The sequence below is a fragment of the Lactuca virosa genome, chromosome 1, assembly GCF_052849685.1.
Source record: "Lactuca virosa cultivar CGN04683 chromosome 1, Lactuca_virosa_CGN04683_v6, whole genome shotgun sequence".
NCBI classification, from domain to species: domain Eukaryota; kingdom Viridiplantae; phylum Streptophyta; class Magnoliopsida; order Asterales; family Asteraceae; genus Lactuca; species Lactuca virosa.
In genome coordinates, this window is record NC_136426.1 from 105,632,126 (window position 1) to 105,640,799 (window position 8,674).

At 37.7% G+C, this 8,674-nt stretch overlaps 1 pseudogene; it reads right to left on the minus strand.

The window, feature by feature from the left end:
• Positions 1 to 437: 437 nt before the first annotated feature.
• Positions 438 to 2,424, minus strand: LOC145118777 (peptide-N4-(N-acetyl-beta-glucosaminyl)asparagine amidase A-like; annotated as a pseudogene).
• Between the last annotated feature and the right edge of the window lie 6,250 nt (positions 2,425 to 8,674).

Sequence of the window (8,674 nt, forward strand, 5' to 3'; positions counted from 1 at the left end):
TATGTATTTGACATGTATGGGAAAAAAACGAGTATGGTAACAAATATGACCCTAAAATTCATTATTTATATTTACTATTAAGCTTAATAAATCACTTATGACATATATATAAATTCTCGTATATAATATTATTGGAATGACACACTTCTTATTATACATATATACTATAGTTAATTTATGTTGATTAGACATATAAATTATTGTATGATTTATAAAAAGGATAATGTCACTGTAACACAATGAATTTTTGTGATTTGTCCGACTTGACCAATTATGTTTTTCTTTTTGCGCATTAGGTCATCTAACGTTTAATGTACATGTCAATTAGGTCATTATCGTTAGTTTTTAACCATTCATCTGTTAACTAGTTATCTAAATTACACGAATGGCCCCAATGGTTTAAATTTCTTTCGCAATTGGTCGTTATCAACCATGTTTTAAATCACACGACTAAAACTACCACAATTCTGAAACTCTAGGGACCAAAGTGTAACATTGAATACCCTGTAAGCATTGATTTGTTGGTCGGGTTCTTTCTTATTTCCCTCTGATTTGAACTTGAGCTTGCTCTTGAATTTCTTTTTTTCGTTAAACTGGGTTTTCAGATTGCTGAAGCTTGACTTTACCCATCCGGTAGCTTGACTACTCCTTTCTCCTTCTACTTCGAATTCTCCATCAAGGAGTACGAACTCAGATTTACGTTAGATATCTATTAATGGGACATTATACTTCACAGTTTCAGCGTTTACATCTGTATGATCCAACCAGAGATGTAGATTTGCATCGATAAGCCAAAAGGAGATACCATCAACAACCTGAAGCCCGATTGAATGGTTTTTGTTATCTAAAAGAAGCCCTAGAAGTGGAGTCAAAATGATATCATAAGTAGGAAGATCAAAAGCTCCAGTGGAGACAACAGGCTCCCAAAACAGAGGATTGATTCCGCCGGTGAATATCACCGGGAAAGGAATCACTGATCCGACTAATTGACCGTCAATCGTCACCAATACTTCACGGTATGCCCCATGAGCTCTTCAGGTGGCAAAATGGTTGGTTTCTACATACGAATATGAAGGATTCATGTACCAGAATTCATCGTCTCCATGAAACAAAACATATAATTCAGGCACCGCTTTGTAAGTCTTCTGAGAAATTTGAAGATTTGTCGTTTGGATATGAAATTCATCTTGAATTCTAAACCAAAACCCCTCATTAAGAGCACCTGATATCGGTAGAACGACATCTACTGGCTTATTATTCGGATACAACAAATTTAAAATTCGACCGAACTTAACCTGGTAAACCCAAACAGCGAGACCTGAAACCGAAGTCAACCTCCTTTCGACTGTATGATCGAAGTCGAAATCAGGTAGCAGGATTTCAACGGTTTGATCTTTCAAGTTCCCGTAGGTCCTCAAGCTGTGGCACCTCGTGCAAACGAGCGGTCTCTCTAGCGATTTGGGGTAGGGTTTTTGAGGATTTCATCGGGTTCAAGTAAGAAAATAGTGTGACTGACATTTGATTAGGCTTTTAAGTATCAAAAATAACTTAATACCAACAAATTATGAATAACAATGAATTTATCAGATTCAACATATTTGATGGATTTTGAAGGAGCGTCGGGTAAGTTGGGATACGAAAGAATTTAGGGAAGACGATGAAAATGTTACACTTTGGTCCCTAGAGTTTCAGAATTGTGGTAGTTTTAGCCGTGTGATTTAAAACATGGTTGATAACGACCAATTACGAAAGAAATTTAAACCATAAGGGCCATTCGTGTAATTTAGATAACTAGTTAACGGAGGAATGGTTAAAAACTAACGATAATGACCTAATTGACATGTACAATAAAAGTTAGATGACCTAATGCGCAAAAAAAAAAAAACATAACTGGTCAAGTCGGACAAATTACAAAAGTTCATTGTGCTACAGTGACATTATCCCTTTATAAAATCTATCATAACTTATCTATAATTGATCACAAGTTATTATTTATGTATCAATATAAGTGGTTATGCCCGCAATTGAAAATATAATGTTATCTCTATCGTTAAAACTCACATCTGTTGGATTTGACAATAATATATTATTTCCCTAATGTATTACCAATAATTGAAATCATATAGAAATCAATAGTTTAAGGTTTTACGATTTACTGATTCAAAACGTCTGATTTTTTGACTTTCATAAATACTTTTACTAAAAATATTTCAAGTATGAAATTAAATATTAGTCTATAGCCTGGGCCCAAAAACATTCTCGAAATTTCCATCTGAGGTGTGCAAGTCCCTCAACGAATAGAAACGATTTTAGCCGTTTTAAGAAAAACAATATTATACCGGTTTGGATTCTTAAAACGGTCATATCTTTTGCATACGAACTCCGTTTTGGAAGTTCTTTATATTTTCCGAAACAGAGAAACATGTACTATGAGACTAGAATGTATTATTTGCTCATAACTGCCTAATACGAAAATTCAGTTTTTCAGATGCATTACTAGGGTTTCAGTTTGAGTTGTTTCATTCGTTTGCCAATTTACATATTTGGAAGTAAGATACCATCTGTTATCTTATAATAGTTGTAATGAACTTATTTATTTTACATTGGATGAACTAAAACTCAATGAGTCAAATTACAAAGAGATTTACTGTGAATTAACCGTCTACGGTCTTTGTCCTAAATTTCAGGATGTCACATTACGTCCCCGTTAAGGGAATTTCATCCCGAAATTATTAAGTTCTAGGATACTTTGTTCTATTATTATTTCGTCTCACTAGTGGAGGGATCACCACTATATAGTTGTGGGTACTTTTGTTTCATCTGGTCCTTACGTTCCCAAAACGCCAACTCTCTACAAGAGTTCCATCAGACTTTTACTATAGAGATGCGGCTTTGTTCGAGGCTTTTGATTTCTCGATCCATGTTCTCCACTGGTTCCTTCACAAAGTGAAGTTTAGTGTTGACCTGGATCTCATCGAAAGTAATGACAAGGTTTTCATTAGAGAGACTTTTAAAATTACATACGTGGATGGTGTCGTGAACTTTGTTGAGTTCTTGAGGTAACTTGAGTTTGTAAGCCACCGGACCAACCCTTGCCAGGATTTCAAAAGGTTCGATGTAACGGGGATTTAGTTTACCTCGTTTTCCAAATCTAATGAAACTTTTCCATACCGAGACCTTTAGTAGGACACGGTCTCTTACTTTGAATTCTAAGTATTTGCGTCTCATGTCAGCATAGCTTTTCTGATGACTATGTGCGGCCTTTAATTGTTCCTTTATCTGAATAGTCTTTTTCGTTTTTTCATGAATGATATTAGGACCAGTGGGCAGAGTATTGTTGGATAAGGTGTCTAAGTCCATAACTTATTTGGTATATACTTGACCCGACCCGGCATGGTCCATTTGGGTTGCACTTCACCCGAACTAGTTATGGATAATTTTATGAGAATTGTATACTTACGATTTATTAATATATTATAAGTTATAATATATTAATATAAAGTCATGTTACTTAATTAGTTTTAATCTTGAATTAATTATGAATTAATTTAGTGATTAAAAGGAAGACTAATTAAATCATGGGCTATTATATTTATATGGTGTGGGCTAACACTCATTTAGGAATGGGCTAAGCTTATATGGAAGTCCATGGATGATCCATGGAGCTTTTACCCATGGATCCTTGGAAGAGGAAAAGACATGGGTTATTAGGGTTTCACCCTAACCATGTACACTATATAAACAAGCTTATGTTGCATGAAAAAGACACTAATGTGTGTGTAAGTGTGGTGGCCAATATCAAGAGTTAGTATACTCTCTCATATATTTTCCAAGCTTGTGGTGATTTGTGATTTCCATTTGAGGCATTCACATTATTGGTGCTTGGCTCTCAAACTCCAAGGAATCAACAATCAACAAAAGGTATGTAATTCATCTAGTTCTTTTATGGTTAAAAGTACCCCATGCCATGCTAGATAGGTTATAAACCTTGGAAAATAATATTTTGCATGTATCTTAGACAAACATAGATCCAAGGTTTAATAGGGTTGCATGTACACTTAGGAAGTGTTAGAATGCTCAAAACCCAACAGTGGTATCAGAGCCTAGGCTTGTTTGTTTGATACTTGATGCAAAATAGTGAAAAAAGTCGAATTTTTGCTGTCTGCCTGATGAACTCGCCGAGTCCATGGGGGGACTCGCCGAGTTCATGAGTAAACTCATCCTACTCGGCGAGTAGGTTCGTGCACTCGGCGAGTAGGAGCCTCAGAATGCAGATTTTCGACTTTTGCTGCTGGAAATGGACTAGAAACATTACCCTAAACTGTTTTGGTGTTTTAAAACTTGTTTTAGTTGGTGTAATGGTTGTTCTAATCCATTTACAATAGCTTATATCAAAATTTCATGCTTTGTATGTGTTCATATAATTCTTGAAACTTTGATGATCATGTTCATGTTCTTATGAATTTAGAAGATGATAGGAATTATTTGCTGAATTGTTTAGGATTAATTCTTGATCATTTATGTGTTTTAATGGAGTCCATAATTTGTCCTCAAGTTATGGATATCCAAAGGTCACTTCTTTTAAACACACACTTAAAACACATAAGTTACATGGAAATGAAGAGTCTTCATTTTATGAACCTTTAATTCATAAGTTATGAAATGAAAAGTTTTGAATAGTTTCAAAACTTCTCCTCAAGTTTTGGAATTTGTAAAGTTACACACACTTTAATATACTTTAATTCCAAACCCTTAGAGTTTTAAAAGTTAAAATTCAACCCTTATACTATTTATAACATTAATGGTTAATTATTATATATATGTATAAGATCAAAGTCGTCTTACCGCTAGTACGCCTCATTCACGAAGCCAGTCTATAAGGTGGGTATAAGGTTGTTGCCTATAAAATGGCAACTTAATGGGTGTCCACTCTCACCCACCGCTTGCTTGACTGGTGGAGGGTCGTTAGCCGAACGGGTAGGACAAGGACTTATAAATTCTCATTAAAAGTATGATGAATATTATAAAGTAACTAAACCTTTTATAAATTCCCAATCTTAGTTACTTTAGGAAAATGTGAATATGGTGCTAACCCATGAAATTCACACTTTGTACCTTACCAAGTCGTTGGTGGAGCGTGTGTGGTTAACCGGCATACTAACTTGGACTAGTAAGGATCACGAAGGGTACTTAATGTTTATCATAGATCGGTGGAGCATGTGTGGTTAACCGGCACATTGATTAGGTGATAATATTAAGGGTACCAAGTGAATTTGCATGGTTATTCACACCTTGTTTTGTGATCCTCGGCATCCCAGTCACAAAACTTGAAGGGCACAATCGAGATTGAAACATGCCATTGAAAAGTTCAATGAATCTCAAAAGAATCTAGGAATTTCAAAAACCAATTAAACCTAATAATTCATTTCGTTTTCATGGTGGAAATTGGTGAATCGTCATTCACCTACCTTCAAATATATTATAGCTTAGATTACGGCATCCCTCTTCTAAGTTATAATATATTGTGTTGGATCCTAGCCTTAATATTACATTTGGGTGTATTATTAAGGATTCGATATATCTAATCTAAACTTGTTTTCTTCTTTTCAGATGTCTTCCAACAACAAAGCTTCGGGCTCTAACCCTACTGGCTCTTTTTCCCTCATGAACCTTTGTGGGAGGGTCATCTTTGATGGTTCCAACTTCATGGATTGGATCCGGAACATCAGGATGGTTACTCGTTACGAGGACAAGGAATATGTCCTCGATAAGGAGCTAAAGGAGCTTGATGAGTCCACTGCTACTCCTGAGGAGGTCGCTGAGTATCAGGCACATGAAAGAGATGCCACCAAGGTGGCATGCATCATGATGGCCACCATGACAGCTGAACTCCAAAAGTCCTATGAGGACTATTACCCTTTTGAGATGCATCAGGATCTGATGGAAAGGTACCATCAGAGTGCTCGTCAAGAGCGGTATGAAATAATCTCCTCCATGATCACTACCCATATGAAGGATAGCGAACCAATCACGAGCCACAAGCAGAAAATGCAAAGGTATGTGGACCGTCTAATGAAACTGAATGTGAACTTCCCTGAGGAGTTGGCAATTGATATCATTTTGCACTCCTTGCCATCGTGTTATGATCAATTTCGTATGACATACCACATGAACAAGGAGGAAGTCACACTCAGTAAGCTTCAAGGACTTCTGAAGACTGCCGAAAGTGGTCTTAAGAGTAAGTCGGTTGCTACTCCCACTCCTACTACTACCCCTGTTTTGGCTATCGGGCAAGGCAAAGGGAAGAAGAGGAAGCACCCTTCGAAGGGTACCAAGGGAAAGTCCCTTGAAGGCTCCTCATCTGGAACCAAAGGTGGTTCTATCACTCCTTCTGCCATCCCTAAGGATGCTGAATGCTTCTACTATCAAAATAAGGGGCACTGGAAGCGAAACTGCCCAAAGTACTTGCAGGATGTCAAGGATGGGAAAGTGAAACCATCCCATGCAGGTATTTACACAATATTGTCTAATAACTCACCATGTTCTAATTCTTGGGTTCTTGATACAGGTTGTGGTATTCACATCTGTTGTGACTTGCAGGGCCTAAGAAGAAGTGAGGATGTGGAGCACGGAAAGATAAACTTAATCATGGGGAACAAGAAGGTTGCACCTGTTACCAAGATTGGAGTTTATACTTTGTTGCTAGATAGTGGGTTAAAGTTAGATTTGAATAAATATGTGTACTGGTCTGAAATGGCGAGGAATATTATTTCCTTTCATGCTTTGTACAAACAAGGTTTTACCTTTTCTTTTGATAATGAAGTTGGTAGTATTAATGCTTTCTTTAATAATATTCTTTATTTTAAAGCATTACCTTGTGATGGTGTGTATGAAGCTGTATCGGTTGTAGATAATTTAGGAAATAATGTATTATGTATTGATTCTTCTACTAGCTTGGATAAAGCATCTTTGTGGCATTGTCGTCTTGGACATGTAAGCAAGAAACGCATAGGCCAGCTCCAAAAGGATGGAGTCTTGGAGTCGTTCGACCTCAAGTCGGATGATAGTTGTGAGTCTTGTCTACTTGGAAAAATGACAAAATCACCCTTCACTGGTACTTGTGCAAGGGGTGAGGGTTTGTTGGACCTTATACATACTGATGTATGTGGACCATTCAAAACCGCCACAAGGGATGCTAATCGCTATTATGTGACTTTTATTGATGATTTTAGTAGATACGGTTATGTCTACTTAATCAAACATAAGTCAGCAACTTTTGAAAGGTTTAAAGAGTTTAAACAGGAAGTAGAAAATCAATTGGGCAGGAACATTAAGATGCTTCGATCCGATCGAGGTGGTGAGTATCTTAGTACTGAGTTCCTCGACTATCTTAAGGAGTGTGGGATTGTCTCACAATTGACACCTCCCAGGACACCACAGCTGAATGGTGTAGCTGAGAGGCGCAATCGAACTTTGTTGGACATGGTTCACTCTATGATGAGTCGAGCTTCGCTACCAATCTCTTTTTGGGGGTATACCTTAGAGACTGCCGCCCACATCCTTAATCTAGTCCCTACAAAGAAGGTTGCCAAAACACCTCATGAAATGTGGACTGGGAAAGTTCCCAATTTGGACCATATCAAGATTTGGGGTTGCGAGGCTTTCGTGAGGCGCGAAACTCATGACAAGCTCGAACCTCGAAGTGAAAGGTGTATTTTCATCGGCTACCCACAAAAATCCTTTGGTTACCTCTTCTACAGACCCAGTGAGAATGTGGTCTTTGTGGCTAGGAGAGGGGTCTTTCGAGAGAGAGAATTTATAAACCAAGGAGACAGTGGGAGGCAAATTGACCTTGAAGAAATTCAAGACTCGATTGGTGAAGGAACCTCAGACACTAGCAATCAACTTGAAGAGGAAATTCCTGTTGATCCAGCTGACGAGTCTATACTTCCGAGGCGTTCCACAAGGGTTAGGAACACACCTGAGTTTTATTATGGATTTCATATTACTACGGAAGGTGATACATTTATCAGTGACAGTACACTGGTAAATCTGGATGAACCTAACAGTGTTAAGGAAGCCATGGCAGGCCCAGAGTCTGCTAAATGGAAGGAGGCTATGGACAACGAGATACAGTCCATGTATGACAATCAAGTTTGGAACTTGGTTGACAATGTACCAGGCCGTAAGACAGTCGGGTGCAAATGGATCTTCAAGAAGAAGACCGACATGGATGGGAAGGTGCACACTTATAAGGCTCGACTGGTTGCGAAGGGGTTTACTCAGACTCAGGGTATTGATTATGATGAAACCTTTTCACCAGTAGCAAAGATTAAGTCTATTAGGGTTATGCTAGCCATTGCTGCATTTCATGATTATGAAATATGGCAAATGGATGTCAAAACCGCTTTCCTTAACGGAAAGTTGGCTGAGGATGTTTACATGAATCAGCCAGAAGGATTTGTCAGTGCAGAGTACCCCAATAGAGTGTGCAAGCTTGAGAAATCCATTTATGGATTGAAACAAGCATCTCGAAGTTGGAATCTTTGTTTCGATGAGAAGGTCAAAGAGTTTGGTTTCTCTAGAAGTGAAGATGAGTCCTGCGTGTATGTCAGAGCTAGTGGGAGTATAGTTAGCTTTTTGGTACTGTATGTGGATGACATACTACTCATAG